The sequence below is a fragment of the Amaranthus tricolor genome, chromosome 10 (genome assembly GCF_026212465.1).
Source record: "Amaranthus tricolor cultivar Red isolate AtriRed21 chromosome 10, ASM2621246v1, whole genome shotgun sequence".
In the NCBI taxonomy this organism is placed as follows: Eukaryota; Viridiplantae; Streptophyta; class Magnoliopsida; order Caryophyllales; family Amaranthaceae; genus Amaranthus; species Amaranthus tricolor.
The window spans coordinates 24152146-24168878 of NC_080056.1; the positions used below are offsets into that span (position 1 = coordinate 24152146).

Genomic DNA, 16733 nt, shown 5'->3' on the forward strand with positions numbered 1-16733 from the left:
GATAAAAATGTCATAAATTTTTTCTCATTTTTTTGTTTTGGAAAAAAAGCGTATGAGTAGTCAATTTGATTTGAATATCAAACTAATTGTCCCATAAAGGTGATTGTGATGTTTTTTTTTAATAATAAAATTGGTAGCATGAGTAAAAAGTTTAAGTTTATTAGGCTAATTTAAAAAATTAAATCTAATCTAAAAACCATAATTTATAATAATATATATAATAAAGTAACTTTAAGATGAATTTCATAATTAAATTTAATTAATTAAATAAATAAATAGAATAGAATAAAATAAATTTATTAAAATTAAATAAATTGAATTATCATATTAATTTTTAAAAATTAGAATGTATGCCATATGTACGATCACATGTAAACCATGTTCGGGCAATACCACATGTAAAGTCATGTTAGCAAGTGATATGATATTCAAATTACAAAATGTGAAAGCCTACTAAATGAAAACAATTTTAAAAGTTGAAATAAATGAGATTATTTATCTACTTAATTTCAAATATAAGATTCGGGAAAACTTATGTTCCAAAATAAGTTTCCGTACGTCCAAGCCTAGCCTTGGGTAAGTCGCTGTTACTAACAGCGAATAAGGGGAAATAAAATAAAAATTAAAAAGTTGAAAGTCGCTGTTACTAACAGCGACTATGAAGTTTAAAAAAAAAAAATTCCAAATATTCTCCTGGGCCAAAACTCACATAACAGCAAGCCCAAAGCCCATTCACTTTAACCTTTAAACAATTATCTAATATCAGATGAACTAACTATAAAAACTTGTTATTGTTTGATTAATCTTCCGATGTGGGATGGTGGGTCGAAAAAATAGTATCACTTCTGCGCCAAGGAAACCACCTTCTGCTCTTCTCCTCTTTCCGACAGCCCATGTTAGTCCTGCCTCAATCGGCGTGATATGCTGTTCAAGATCATTGCCATACAGACACAACCCAGACTCAAGCCTTAGACTGTCTCGAGCACCCAGCCCAGTGAGTCTTACCTTGCCTTCGGAATGGAAGGAATGTAATGCTTGTTTTTTGCCTGGAAGTGAGGGGCTGTAGAGTTTACCCCGTCCTAGAAGCAGATTAAGAAATCAACCTGCAGAGCAAGAAGAGATCTTTCATCATGAATGTGCCATGACACATCACCTCCTTTTGATTTAAATACTTTCATATGCTCCTCGATATGAGCCAAATCCTTATCTCTGCAACCCGCATTAACGACCAGATATATGTGATCATCCTTCACTTTGGTGATTACAGTGTCATCAATTGAACCACCCTTCTCATTAGTAAACACCGATAAAGTTCCGGTGCCAGCGGCGAGCCCAGCAATATCACCAATAACAAGTTTTTCGAGGAAAGAGATGCAATCCTTTCCCTTAAGGCTCAGTCCACACATATGAGCAACATCAAAAAGACTACCATTCTCTCTACAGTTCACAGTAGAATCCATAATTGAGTCCTTATACTGAATTGGCATGCTCCAACCAGCAAAAGGCACCATTTTCCCACCATTTGCAACATGGAAGTCATAAAGGGCAGTCTTCTTGAGGTCTCCCTCACTGGCAAAAAACCGACGAGTAACAGCTTTCTTCTGAGATTGAGCGAGGCGCCTAGTGATTGATTGCCCAAGCTGCCATAGGTTTCCTCCTCTCATCTCTTTGTATCAAATTTTCGACCAACAGTCTCACATCGGAAGATTAATCAAACAATAACAAGTTTTTATAGTTAGTTCATCTGATATTAGATAACTGTTTAAAGGTTAAAGTGAATGGGCTTTGGGCTTGCTGTTATGTGAGTCTTGGCCCAGGAGAATATTTGGAATTTTTTTTTTTAAACTTCATAGTCGCTGTTACTAACAGCGACTTTCAACTTTTTAATTTTTATTTTATTTCCCCTTATTCGCTGTTAGTAACAGCGACTTACCCGAGGCTAGATTTAGACGTACGGAAGCTTATTTTGGAACATAAGTTTTCCGAATCTTATATTTGAAATTAAGTAGATAAATAATCTCATTTATTTCAAATTTTCACAAATATAACAGTTGAAATTGGTCCTTACAAACTACTTTTGGCCCAATTCGACCCATTAAATGTAAAATTTTCTTTATCTCATGATCTCACCCAAATTTTCTTCATCTTACAGATATTACTTATACCAAGTTGTTTTTATTATCTTGTTCTTCCACAAATTTATACAAAATTTTTATAAAAAACTAGTTGGCTGTCCACTTGCTACGCACGCACTCTCTCTAAGAAATCTTATTTATTGTAAATTTTAAATTAAAATAATGTTTTAAATTTTAATAGTCTGGGTAATTGAAATGAAATTGTAGAAGTTAATTCAATTAAACTTGCCTTACAATGTAACTAGTGAAAATTTAGCTGAAATGAAAATAAAGTTGGTATAAACTAAATTTAATATTACACCAAAACTACAGAGTTAAGTTTTTCAATTCGAATAAAAGTTTGCATTTATCAAACTACTATTTAAGCAGATGTTCCTTCAATTTTGGTCTCCTATGTAAACATTAATTCTATTTAAAATTTAAGTAATCATAATTGTAACCTATAAACTATAATTTTCAATTAGAACTTTTATTAATTATCCATTTGCTTTGTCCAAGCAAAATACAAATGTTATTATATTATTTATAAAATTATTTCAATCTTGTTAAAATGGTGTAAATGACATCTAAATTAAAGAGAAAAAAAAATTAGTTTTAAAATAAAAAAAAGTGGTGAAAGATTTTTACGAAAAAAATAGTAAAATAATAGGAATACATCAAATCAATGTTACTTGAACTTGGATATAATTATAGCACATGGGTGTTGATCCTAGTGTTCCATACTGCAATTTTAAAATTATAGGATACGCAGACACCGTTCTATTGTTGAATACGGATGTGGGGATACGACAAAATAATTTATTAAAATATCAAATATTTAGAGATATAACTAAAAATATATCAATTAAAAACTTTACTGAAGTAGTACAATTATATATTACTACAAATTGCACTGGTACTAATACTTTGGAGTTAAATAGTAGATGAAAATATTTGAATATCTAAAAAACAATTCGTTGAAAAGTCAAATTATAGTACTTTTTAGAAGTATATTAATTGTTACTAGTTGGCGACGTGAAGTATATTAATTCGTTTAAAATTATAGGATACGCGGTCCCTCAAGAAATCATATTTTCCTTAAAAAATCAGCTCAAATCGAAAGTATTTAGTATGCATCTCATGTTGGCGACGTGAAGTTGAAGATGAGGCTTTAAATGATTTTGCTTGATGGTGTTATTGAAGGTACATAATGTAGGTCTAAAAGAAGTTGCTAATATCCTAACAAGTAAATAGAAGTACTACGTACTTATTGAAGTTTTTAAGTTTGAGTTTGATATAAAGTGAGAAGGAAATTTACGGATTAATGCAATATCTATTATGTATTATGCGGATTCTTGCTTAGCATTTGAATCAGTAAAGTTATAGTTGTTCTAAAGTGTTTGTACGGCATGTATTTTGTTTTGTCTAAAATTAAGAGTATAAACAAAGTTTTAATATAGTTAATTACAGCCTCGTAAATAAAAAAATTAAACTTAATTATCTTTTGTTTATGATACATATAAAAATAAAACAATATATCAATTGATAAACACAGTCAATATATCCTACTACACTATCCTAACAAGAAAGATCTTAGTCTTACAAACATTCAAATGCTATTCGACGTTCATATCAAAATTATTAACCAACAAAAATGTGTGCAATAAAACTTTTCACTTGAATTTTCTTAAGGTAGCGTTTGGAAACACGAATTTCATTTGAATTTTTGTAATTCAATTCAAGAAATTGAAATTATGTATTTAAATTCCAATTTCAATTCCAATTCCTCAATCTCGTTTGGAAATCAAAGAATTTAATTCCCATATTTCAAATCCACATAGTTGTTTGGAAAATATTGGAATTGAATTCCCAAATTTAAATTCTTTACCATTGTTTGACCTTGTAATTACATTAAACCAAAAATATTAAATATTAGCAAATAAAATGTATTATGATATTACAATAATCCGAAATTGTCACATTAAAAGTTATCTTAACATAGAATATCAAAAGTGTAACGTACAAACTACTCGTCAAGGCATAAGAGTATCCAGTTGAGTTTCTCATCCTCCGGTAGTTCTTTCAACATCAGAAACTCGTCGGGATTACCATTCATAAACTTCTTTACTGCCCGCATAGTCTAAATCCTAGAAATACCAAGCACTTGAGAAACAACAGTGTGAATCTCTTGACAAGTTAGTTTCGGAGTGTCTTTAATCTTGCTTTGCACGTACTCTCTAAATGACTCGGCAAAACTATTTACCGCATTAGCTACACTATCCTTTTTCCGCTTGTGAGAGCTTGAGTTAGTTGGATCCTTAGAAGAGCTTGTTCGTTCACAGATCGTCTCCCCCTCCATGGCATCCGCTGCCTCCTCGTGTTGTTCTACACCATCCTAGACGGCTCTATCCGCACCAAATAAAGTGAAAATATCTTCCCAATTTTCTATGCACTTGTTGCGATAAGGGGCAGCATTTTGGTTTACCTACTCGATCACAATCCCAATTTAGCAAACGAAGAAGCAAATAAGCAATAGTAACACAATTTAGGAAACAATAATATTGGTACAGGAAGCACATTTGAGCAGATCAGATTCTTAAAAAACTAAGAATATGCAACTGGAAACAACTCAGAGTACTACTGTGATTTGGAGAAAGCCATCTATATATCATTTAAACAACTCAGAATAAAAGGAATCCATCTATAAATTATATACTCTAGTTAATCAATGAAATATACAAGTAGAAACTCAGCCATACATACCTTAATATATTCTGTCCATTGAGGTAAATCTTCCATTGTGATTACGATTATTTTTTTCATCATCCCACTTAAATTTTGTATAAGTCTTGATGTCCGTGATGCAGCCATAGTGTTTCTTCTAAGACTTAGTTCGGTTTCTCACATGATCCACATTAAGTACAATGCCTAACTCTTTCTTTTACTCATCAACAACAGCTTGGTAAGCTTGAGGCTTAAAGTCTCCATCTCCTTTTTCCTTGTTGTTGATTTGTTCTAACAAAGCTCGAGTAAGAATGTCATCCATCTGCTTATTCCAAGACACATAGCTTCTTTTATTGCTCATTACCTACCAAAAACAAAACAACACATTTAGAAGGTTTCATTATCTAAAATCAATCACAAGTGTTGGCATATGAATACAAAACATTGTACTAAATTCACATTCACACACCTATACTACTAGAGAATAAAAATAACCACAATCAACTAGCCCCCCTTCGATCTTGGTATTCTCGGAACATTTTTTGTGACATTTCATCTCTTAAGTTGTTCCATTGAGGTGAGGCTTGTGCCGTTGAAATGAAATCCTCCCCTTCATCCTTCATTGTATCAAAAGCTTCTACATTTGATAAATCATCATCCACCTCATTTAACAAATTCTCCTCATCCAAATTTTCTTCTCTAACAAAATAATGGAGAACAAAGCATGCATTTATGATTCTTAATTGTGTTTGCTTATCATAAAAGCTACTTTTCCTCAATATAGCCCACCTCTTTTTCAATAACCCAAAGGCTCTTTCAATAGTATTACGTGCGGATGAATGACGCAAGTTGAACAATTCTTTGTAGTTTGTAGGAGCACTTCCTCTCCACAAGTTTAAATGGTAACGTGTACCTTTATATGGAGCCAAGAAGCCTTGTGCATTAGAATATCCCAAATCAACAAGAAAATATTTATCTGTGACATTAAAAGAAATTATATAAGAAAGTAAAATTATAAAGAATTATAATTTTAAGCTACTTGAGGTTTTGTTTACTCCTAGGAACATTGAGACCATTAGGTCTTCGGAGGGCGTCCCCTAAAATGCGAGGATCAGAAGCCGATCCCTACCAACCAGGCAAAACATAATTGAACTGAAGACTTGGATCACATGTAGCTAGTACATTGGTAGTAATATCTCCTTTCCTATCTCTATATCTAGGTCGATCTTCGACGGGAACTGTCATCTTAATAAGTGTCCCATCAAGTGCCCCAAGTGCCCCCTCAAACCACTTCCACTTGTTGTCTCCATCATAAGTCACATTGAAATCTACTTGCTTGATATTGCCTATTTTCATCACAGCTTTGAGCACGGTATGGAATTGACGGCTTAACGTTTCTCCTGAACGAGTGAACACGGCACCATTAGTTCTATTCTTCAGATCATGGGCAAGAGTATGTAGAAAAAAAAGCAACAATTTCTATTACGGTCACATTCCTAGTAGTAACTAGGTCTCCTCTAGTAACTAAAACCTCGCATAACTTATCAAAACATCTGTGATCCATACGTAACCGCTCTTTACAAATCCTATCATTCATGAGGGAATCCAACCAATATGCTCTTTTAATTGCACGTTTATGTTCGTTCCAAGGTACTTCTTTATGCTGAAACCTATCAAACCATGCTCCCACTACAACCATAATAAAGCCACTAACTTTTGCAATTAGTTCCATTTCATCGTCATCGCTATCACTATTGTCATCTCTAGTTCGGTTTCTAACAATAGAAACTTGTCGATATGAGACATGGTATACTGAGACATAATATAACCAATGTTTAATTAATTAATAACATCGTAACATTAATAAATAAAAGCTTGTAGATGCAAATTGATAACTAAAACACAAGTATATTTTAGAGCCCAAAAAAAAGAGTGAAGTGCAACTGACAGACCAAGGCAGATCAAAGGACCAAGACAGAGTAGAACAATTAAGAAATCAAATTTAAAATCCTTGCTTGGATAGAAGTATAGCAAGTTGCGATACTGACATGCTCATACAACGAAAGAACTACAACATGCTCAACCACTATCAAAAACTACAAGTTCTGAACTCCATTATTTAAATACTATTTTATTGAAACCCTTAATAAATTATAAAGTTTATGCTCAACATCTGATTGTTTCTGCAGGAAGCGATTTTAATAGCTTATGTAGACTTTTTGGTATTTGTGAGATGATTTCTAGGGCAGAATATCAGATCTCACAAAAATAATTGCATTAGAAAATCAGATCTCACAAAAATAAACTAGCTAACAATACCTAAATTCACAATATTTTACAAATTGCAAGTATAATCACAACGAATCAGAATGAAGAATTAGCGAATGAAGCAGATCAAACTTACTCGAAGATAGGAGCAGCAGCAATGATGTCGAAGATGGGAGCATCAATGATGTTGATGGGAGCAGCAATGATGTCAAAGAAGAGAGCAGCAAATGAATGTCGAAGAGAAGGGAGGAGAGAGAAAATATTTGGGCTGAATAGGAATTGAAATTAGGGAAGGTATGGGTTGGAAATGAAGAGTTTGTTTTTTACTTGGGTTGGAATTGTGTTGGAATTGGGCCAATTCCAATTTTAATTTTTAAGCTTAGCCAAACAATGAAATTGGCCCAATTCCATCAATTCAAATGAAATGGCCCAATCCAAACATACCCTAAAGTCATTTTGTAATGAATTAAGAGGGATTGGAATGTTCTTCTGTTACATTTGATTTTGATTTTTAGGGTTTCTTACGGTTTCTTCAATTCAATTTTCCATTGGTGATGGTTACTATCTGTTACCTATGGTGTTTGAAATGTAACCTATGAAATTTTTAACTGTGATGAAAGCATTCATATGCTTTCTCTTGCAATAATTGAACAAACTACTCTTTGAAATTGATAGTTGGTGATATTATAATGCTGTTAATGTTCTAAATTTTATTTGTTTCCTTTATATTTTTAAAAAGTATTATTTCCAGTAGTAATGCTCTGGCATCTGATTCATGCACTGTACCTACAAGAGTTTGGAAAAAGTTTATTTTGAGTTGGGTGAAATGTGTGTATGAGATTAAAAAAATTAGTGAAGTATAGAGTTATACAAAAAACAAAATTTTACCAAATTCTTTGAGACAGACTAAAAAGGTGAATGCAAGTTTTATGGGACGGAGGGAGTACCTTGATGATTATTCAGATCATCAATTTCTTTTTTCCCTGATTTCAGTTTAGTGGTACGTGTTTCTTTATTTCACCTTTTTATTAACCGAGATAAAATTTGGTTTACTTTATGAGATTAGGTAACTATTCGGAGTTGAACTATTTGGCCATGGAAAATGAGGTATGATTTCTTGAGCTTTCCTCTTTACCATTTTCTTTTTTCTGACTTTTGGTTAAAATTGTTGTTTTTGTTATAGTTGATAGACTTGATAAATGAACAATGGAGTAATGAATTGGAGACTATTCACAAATATTAACTTTGGTTTGCCAAGTAGCAAAAATTTCTGGATTACTTATTTAATCCTATATTGGCTTTGTTTTAAAGTTTAGTGGTATGTCTTATTGAAGCATTAAGCTCTTGCTGAAATCATGTTATTGCACTTTTCCTTGCCGAAAATCATACATCTCCAGGAAATTTAGTACTTAAGGTCAAACTTATGTCTATGTTGGATTTTTTTTTTTTAATGATTTAAATTTGTAATACTATGTTACTTTTTAAATCATTTCTTAGTAACTTCTACTGAAGGGCTCAACTGGATGTCGGTATTGCTTCCTTTCTTTGGGTGCCTGTTGTCACCCATGTTTAAAATTGCAAGGCAACCTTTGTCTTGATAGATTCAAAGCATAAAATAACTATCACCCATGTATTTTAGCATCTCTCATTTTAATTGAGTTTTAGTACAACATTTGATTTTGTCTGGTAACACTTTACTCCTTAGGAGCTCCTTCAGTGAAACCTCTTCGATCATGATTATACTCTTTTGTCAATAGCTGGCATGAGAGAAACACTAACTTTTCTCCTACTTTCCATCATCTTTCCTAATTCCGACTTGACATGTCTTTTTCTCAAATTGGTCCACGTGGAGTCGATTTGTTTGCTTTAGTCTATCATGTTTCTTAATCTTCATTTGAGATATTGATTGAAGTTTGATTGATTTTTGGAGGGTAATTTTTTTACTTCTTTTGCGTCCTTTTTGTCCGTTGTTGGGTCTTCTTACTTTTCTCTTCTCCCTTCTTTTCCCCATCTTCTTCCTTCTCTCTGAATTGGTTCATCTTTAATTTCTCACTTCAAATGGAAATTATTGGTCTTCAATTTTATTTTTCTGCTGATTTGTCCTGATTTTCCTGGTGAATCTGTTGCTATTTTGAATTTTCTGCTAACTGTGATGTTATTTCTGATCTGTTGATGGTCATATTGTGCTGTTTTTGAATGGTTAAATTTCAACTTGGCATGTCTTTTTCCCAGATTGGTCCACGTGGAGTTGATTTGTTTGCTTTGGTCTTTCATGTTTCTTAATCTTCATTTAAGATATTGATTGAACTTTGATTCACTTTTGGAGGGTATTGTTTTTTGTTTTTTTACTTCTTTTTCGTCCTTTTTGTTTGTTGTTTCTTATCTTCTTACTTCTCTCTTCTCCCTGCTTGTCCCCATCTTCTTGTTTCCCTCTTAATTGGTTCATCTTCAATTCCTCACTTCAAATGAAAATTATTGGTCTTCAATTTTATTTTTCTGTTGATTTGTCTTGATTTTCCTGGTGAATTCGTTGTTGTTTTGAATTCTCTGTTGACTGTGATGTTGTTTATGATTTGTTGATGGTCATTTTGTGTTGTTTCTAATATAGGTAATATTGTAAATGGTTAATTCAATATTGTCTCTCCATTTCATAAGCAGATTTAGGTTTTCGAACCAATTATTTTGTTTTTTTCAGTTCTGGGCTTCACTTTTATATTAAGGTTTTTGATCTAATTTGCTGTTATTTTGAATTTTCTTTTGATTGTAAGGTTGTTTATAATCTGTTGATGGTCATATGGTTCTGTTTCTGATATAGGTAATGTTGTAAATGGTTAAATTCGAATTATGCTATTTTTTTCTTAATTTTGGAGAATTAATAAAAAGACACTGATATATATTTTTATGGTGAAGTCCCTTTCTTTGATTATTGTGCAGATTTTTGCTTCCTCATGTTGGTTGAAACTACTTTTTCAGAGATTTAGGTTCTTTCAATTCGGAGATTAAGGTCAAATTTAGGGTTTTTAAAGTCATTTTTATAACAAATTGAGTCTTCGAATTGGGTCTTTTTCTTGCACTTATTCTCGCTTCCTCATGTTGGTTGAAACTACTTCTTCAGAGATTTAAGGTTCTTTTCAATTTGGAGTTTAAGGTCAGATTTAGGGTTTTTAAAGTCATTTTTGTAACGAATTGGGTCTTCGAATTGGGTCTTTCTATTGTACTTATTCTTGCTTCTTCGTGTTGATTGAAACTACTTCTTCAGAGATTTAGGGTTCTTTTCAATTTGGAGATTAAGGTCAGATTTAAGGTTTTTAAAGTCATTTTTGAAATGAATTAAGAGGGATTTGATTGTTCTTCTTTTACATTTGGTTTTGATTTTTAGGGTTTTTAACGGTTTCTTCGATTTAATTTCCCATTTGTGTTGTTTTCAGTATGCATAAGAGCAAGATTTTCTTCGCCAAAAGTCGCTACTTTCTCAGAAGAAGAAAGAAAGCTTGGATATAATGCAAGCTATTAGTTTTATGTATGTTCGCTCACCTGGGTACAATGCTGAAAGTGCTAAAGCTACTGAGATTGTTGATGAGAGAAGGAGTATTGGGGATACTCACCCAATTGATACTTATTCTTTGATGTATGAATCTTGTCCTCATCTATTTTTGGTTGTTGTCTTTATTGATTTTTAAATTTTGTTTTTTGTTTTTAGTTTCAGCGTTTTGATTTCTGGATGCCATTAACTTCACAGTTAGTTTTTGAATGTTGACACGATTAAAGAACTCACCTCAATTGAAGTAATTATAGCCAATTAACAGGAGAAAGTCTTAGTAAATAACGGTTATTTGTAAGGTTAATAAATGTGGCAGGATTTGATTGAGTGAGAGTTTTGTTATTTTTATTTATCTTTTTTGATTTTGCTTATTTTATAATATAATATCGAATTTCATAAAAAAATGTTACAAATTCTTGAAAAGCGAAGCGTATGGAAAATGTTTATATTGGATATAGGTTCCAAAATAAAAAGGGACTATTGAGCATCCCTTTACATGCAAAAAGCACTACTACTACAAAGCCAACAATTTTTTGTTCTAGGTTCCAAACAATAGCAACAAAACCCATGAAGCATTGGAGTATTATATTGAAAATGTCAACAGAAACATTTGAAGCTTACATTCAGCAACATTTTATTGGTCTGCTTATTTTTAGTGGAAAATCAACTCTAATAAAATTATGTACATGAATAATTATGGTGGCACTCCTACTTTTTGAGGTCATAAAGAATATCATAATTCCAAACACCATTAAGTATTCAATAAAGATTCAACAGACAATATTTAATAAAGTTTCAACAGACAATATCATAATTCCAAACTTGTCTGCATCTGATGGAAGCACTTGAACAATTTATGCTCTATCCTCATTTGCCTACCTAAAATTCGACATAGTTCATAAGTAAAAAGAAGTTTTTCATACAATATAAAATAATATCATCCTACAATTTAAAAATGAGCGAGCAATTTATGAAATAAATCCCATTATCTACTAACAGAAAATAAAATTTAATGACTCATTATTTTTTGCTTATTATTCTTTTTTCCTTTTTATTTTGTTCTAATATTTTTTTTTTTGAATAAGTGAAAAAAAACCTAAAACTCAACAAGTACATATTTTGACCAAAGTTGTGAGATACATGCCTGTAAAAAATGATCATGGCATATGATTTCGGATAAAACTGTAATGACTAAAAGGGCTTAAAATAGACAAATAGAAACTTTATTTCAACAATTTGTTCAACCTATAACATGCTAGCCACTTTGTCATAATAACTTGTAATAACATGTTGCAAATTACTCTTTAGTCCCTTTAAATTTGATATAAAACGTAAATAGGAATGCTTTTAAAACGTTATATACCAAATTCAAGGGACAAAAAAATAATTTAAGCGAAATTTGAAAAATACCTTCAATAGATTAGATTCTAATTTATTGAATAATGAAATTCATATTCAGAAGACAACCTAATAGATAAATTTATAAATCTCAATTTTTCCAATCATTTTTATAATCCACATAGAGGAACATAGAAAATAAAATGATGAAAGAGCGCCATCAAGTAACTTTCCATTTAACAAGCGAAAAATACAGTCATAATTTGTTGTTTCAGCACCGATGCTAAGACTCAGTCACTTGTCCTATTCTTGAGCTACTCGAGATATGGGGCATGTCCACCCACTATAGGCATAGCTATAACTTCAGGTACTCAGCAAAAATAACAAACCAATGACATAGCATAACATCCTATAGTTGGAGAATCGAGTCTTGTCTCGGTCAAAGCAAGTACCACTTTTCCCAAGAAAGGATTTAACTTCGATTCTCACCTAGCCTTCTCTTTCCCTCAACTTACCCTATGATCGAGAAAAAAATAAATTTCCCACACAGGAAAAATTATGCATTTGTAATTTTAACTTAGAATAATGATACAAACTACACCATTAAGTACTCCTACAAGACTTCAATGATCATCACAATTCACAGTTAAATAGGCAATCAAATTATTGTTCTAATGGTCTACTATATCAATTTAGGCATTTAGCACAAGAAGATTGCCTATTTGCATCTTTCCAGATAATCCTAAATGATGGTTTAAATAAGAGAACTTGCATATATTGGCTTACATAAACACTTGGATGACAGAATATCAATAATAGGGACTATTAAAGGAACCCTTGGGCATTAATATTCAATACTTCTCTGTCCCCTTGAATTCGCAACATAAAGCAAATCAAGTGAAAGTTTTTTGAATGTTGTGTAGCAATTACAAAAGGGACAAAATGAGTATTTAGGCATAATACCTTTGGAGTTTGGGGGTTGTAAGAAATTGGCCAATCATTGAACTAAAGAAGAGTGATGGGCTAAAGAAGAGTGATGAGCTAGGCAACTTACTCGTACTCATGGTTGGTCTTGACATGCTCAGTTAGAATATCTAAGAGTGATTCCCTGGTCTTAATTATATGTAGCTCCTCTGAATCTGTCTGTATCTGCAAACTCAATAAACCATGTCAGTTAAATAACAGACATTGTTCATCCATGTTTCAATTATAAGTTCATTCAAATCAAGGCAGTACATGCTGATGGCTGACCAATGCTTAATAAAAGGGGAAAACAAATACTCGCAACACGCTGTTACAAATGCCCCGCAGTAGAAATTCACTAAATTCATGCGTAACCACACAGAATGAGGTGAATAGATTCAGCAGTTAAACAAAATAAAATTTTTATTTTGAATAGAAAATCCCAGAAAGAATTGAATTACAGTTGTCAAAAACCAGTACTAATTGTACATCAAAAAAGAAACGGAATTATACCATTTAAGCAAAATATGGCGAATTTGAAGCTTTTCGATACCATAAAGTTTTTGGAAAGTCATGTCACTTTTTGCAAACAAAACCCCAGCTTGTAATAACCTGATATTACTGCAATAAAAACATAATAAAACAACAAAATTAGTAAGAAAAAACAAAATAATGAAAAAAAACTAAAAATGAAGCAGATTGAATTGAAAACCCATCGATAGTTGGGATTATTTTAGAAAAATCGTGAATAGGTTAGATTATTCTGGATAAATTTTCCTTTAATTTAATTAAAACCCAAAAATCATAAATCACTCTATTACTATCTTTAATAAATTAAGGCAAATGTTATATGTAGCCCTAAGGGCTACATATAACCATTAATGCTAATAAGATTCTTTTATATTCCCCATATAACCATTAAGGCAAATGGTATTGATTTTATTTTTTATTTTTTTTCAATATAAGGAAGAAATCAAAATCAACACAAGAACAATCATCAATCATAGATAAGAAGATCAAATTCAAAATCAAAACTAACAACTCAAAAATCAAAATAAAATAAAAATCCTAAAAATTGAGAACTCAAAATCATAATTCATACCTGTCATAAAGGAAGACGTGGTGGTCGGGGGTATTCCTAAACTTGATGACAAATTTCAAACTTACCAATTAAGATAAATTAACTCCAGAAAAATTATGTATAGAAACTCAATAGTATAATTTTCTACAAAACTATAATAAATTAGCCAAAAAAAAGTCTTAAAAAGAACTATTTCACGAAATATTCCCTAGAAAAAATAAAATGAAAACCAAATTGTTGATTTACTACAGCATTTGAACAACTGTATTCAAAAGCAATTAAAAATTATATTAAATTAAAGTAAAAAAAAATAAATAAATAAAAAATAAAAAACAGAGACAGGAAGAAAATGAACTAATGAATAAAAAATCAAGTCAAATCAGTTAAAAATGTTATCAGTATCTAGATCGACAATAAGAAGAACAAGGCAGAAAAAACTCATAGCAAGATAGTAGTCTACAGCAATTAACAACGGTACCTTGAGTCAATTAACAAGAAAAACCCAAATCACAAACCAAGTAGTGAAAAAACAAAAAATCAACTATTTCTTGTTCTTCTTTCTTGCCAAAAAAACAAATAGATAAAACATAAAGCCAACCTTTCCAATTTAGTTAAATTTAACAATAACTAATAAACATTTAAAAATAATATATATTAAATTAATAGGTTAAATTAACAAACATTTAATTAACATATTATATTATTTAATAATTATTAATATAATTTTATCATTATTATCATTATAACTAATTTTAAGAAAAAATAATAATAATAATAATAATTAATTAACAAACATAATTTATGAACATAGACATTAATTATTATTAATAAAAATAATATTAAATTAATTATTATTAACAATATAATTTAATAACATAAATATTAATTATTACTATTAATAACATAAATCACAAATATTAAATTTAAAAAAAACAATTGAAAATGCAAGTCGCACGATTTGTGCCACTGAGTGGTTCAGTCGCACGTTTTGTGCGACTTGCATTTTCAATTGTATTCTTTTTTTTCAAAAATTTTAATATTTATGATTTATATTATTAATTAGAAATAATTAATATTTATGTTTTAAATTATATTTGTAATAATAAATAATTTAATAATGTTTTATTAATAATAATTAATGTTTATGTTCATAAATTATGTTTGTTAATTAATAATTATAATTATAATTAATAATAAGAAATTCGATTAAAAATTACCTCGATTTACATAAGAAATTCGATTAAAAATTTTACGTTTTGATTTTGTGCTTTTAGAGTGATAAAAGTGTTATTAAGTGAGACTGAAGTATGTTATACAAATTTTAAGTCTAGGGCATTTTCGTCATTTCATTAAAATAGGGGTGGCGAAGTTACTAAACTTCGCCACCCCTATTTTAATGAAATGACGAAAATGCCCCTAGACTTAAAATTTGTATAACATACTTCAATCTCACTTAATAACACTTTTATCACTCTAAAAGCACAAAATCAAAACGTAAAATTTTTAATGATCAAAACACACGGAATATAATTTGCCTGGGTTTAATTCATGTAGACAACAAACTCTAGATATATATATATATATATATATATATATATATATATATATATATATATATATATATATATATATATATATATATATATATATATATATATATATATATATATATATATATATATATATATATATATATATATATATATATATATATATATATATATATATATATATATATATATATATATATATATATATATATATATATACATATATATATATATATATATATATATATATATATATACATATATATATATATATATATATATATATATATGTAGGAATGCTAATGGATGATCGAATGCAACAAGAGGGGGGGGGTGAATTGTTGTGTAGTAGGTTTAGAATTTCAGCTCAACTTTTTGCGGAATTATATTAAATAAAGAACTAAAACTTAAACATAAAAAAAAAACGAAAAGAAAAATAATTAAAGGAGACAAAGATTTTACGTGGAAACCTTCTTGGCCTAATAAGAAGGAAAAACCACGACCCCCCGGGATTTCAAAATTCTCACTATGTTAAGGCAATTAAATACAATTACACAAAACAATGTTTGCTTCACTTGAAGCTTCTCAATTCTCTAAATGCTTCACTCGAAGCTTCTCTACTTAGGCCTACTTCTCTTCTCTTCTCTTTCTCTCCTTCTCTTTCTCTTCTCACGCTTCTATTCTCTATTCCCTTAGACTTCCCATAAGTCTAATTACAACAAAACACTCATTAACCCTTACAAGGCCATTTCTCAAGAGATTAAAAATTAAAATAATTACTTAAGAAAAATATAATAAATTAATTGGCATTGGAAAACTGAAAATATTTTTCTTAAGATGATCTCCCTTTAATGGACACTCTTGAATCCTAAAAGGATTGATTTTTGATTCGAGCAAAGTCCCTTCTATTTATAGTGGGAACAACCAGCAGTTACCATAAGCATAACGTCCACTATCTCAAACATACCTCCACTACCCCCACGTTCTCAAAACAAAAGGTGGTGGAATTATGAAAGTGTCCGGCTGTTATTTGCTCAAAGAAAAATCAGTTTCCTTAATGCTAAAAATAGCATTGGAGTTAAAAACATAAGATCCTAGAAAATAGGAGATCTAAATCTAATTAAGAAAAAGTCTTGGGCTATTTTTAGAAAACC

At 30.4% G+C, this 16733-nt stretch overlaps 1 long non-coding RNA gene and 1 pseudogene across 2 annotated transcripts; both read right to left on the reverse strand.

Annotated features, from left to right (window-relative positions):
* LOC130824994 (aminomethyltransferase, mitochondrial-like) overlaps positions 1-1664 on the reverse strand; it is a 2901-nt pseudogene extending 1237 nt beyond the window's left edge.
* A 9066-nt stretch (positions 1665-10730) lies between these two features.
* Positions 10731-14627, reverse strand: LOC130825350 (uncharacterized). Of its 2 annotated transcripts, none has more exons than XR_009046876.1 (4): positions 14508-14627; positions 13462-13569; positions 13040-13134; positions 10731-11526 (listed from the first exon to the last, which is right to left on the reverse strand). It is a non-coding gene; the product is annotated as an uncharacterized LOC130825350 (long non-coding RNA). The 2 variants fall into 2 exon arrangements; XR_009046877.1 differs by having other exon boundaries at positions 14051-14620.
* Positions 14628-16733: the final 2106 nt, after the last annotated feature.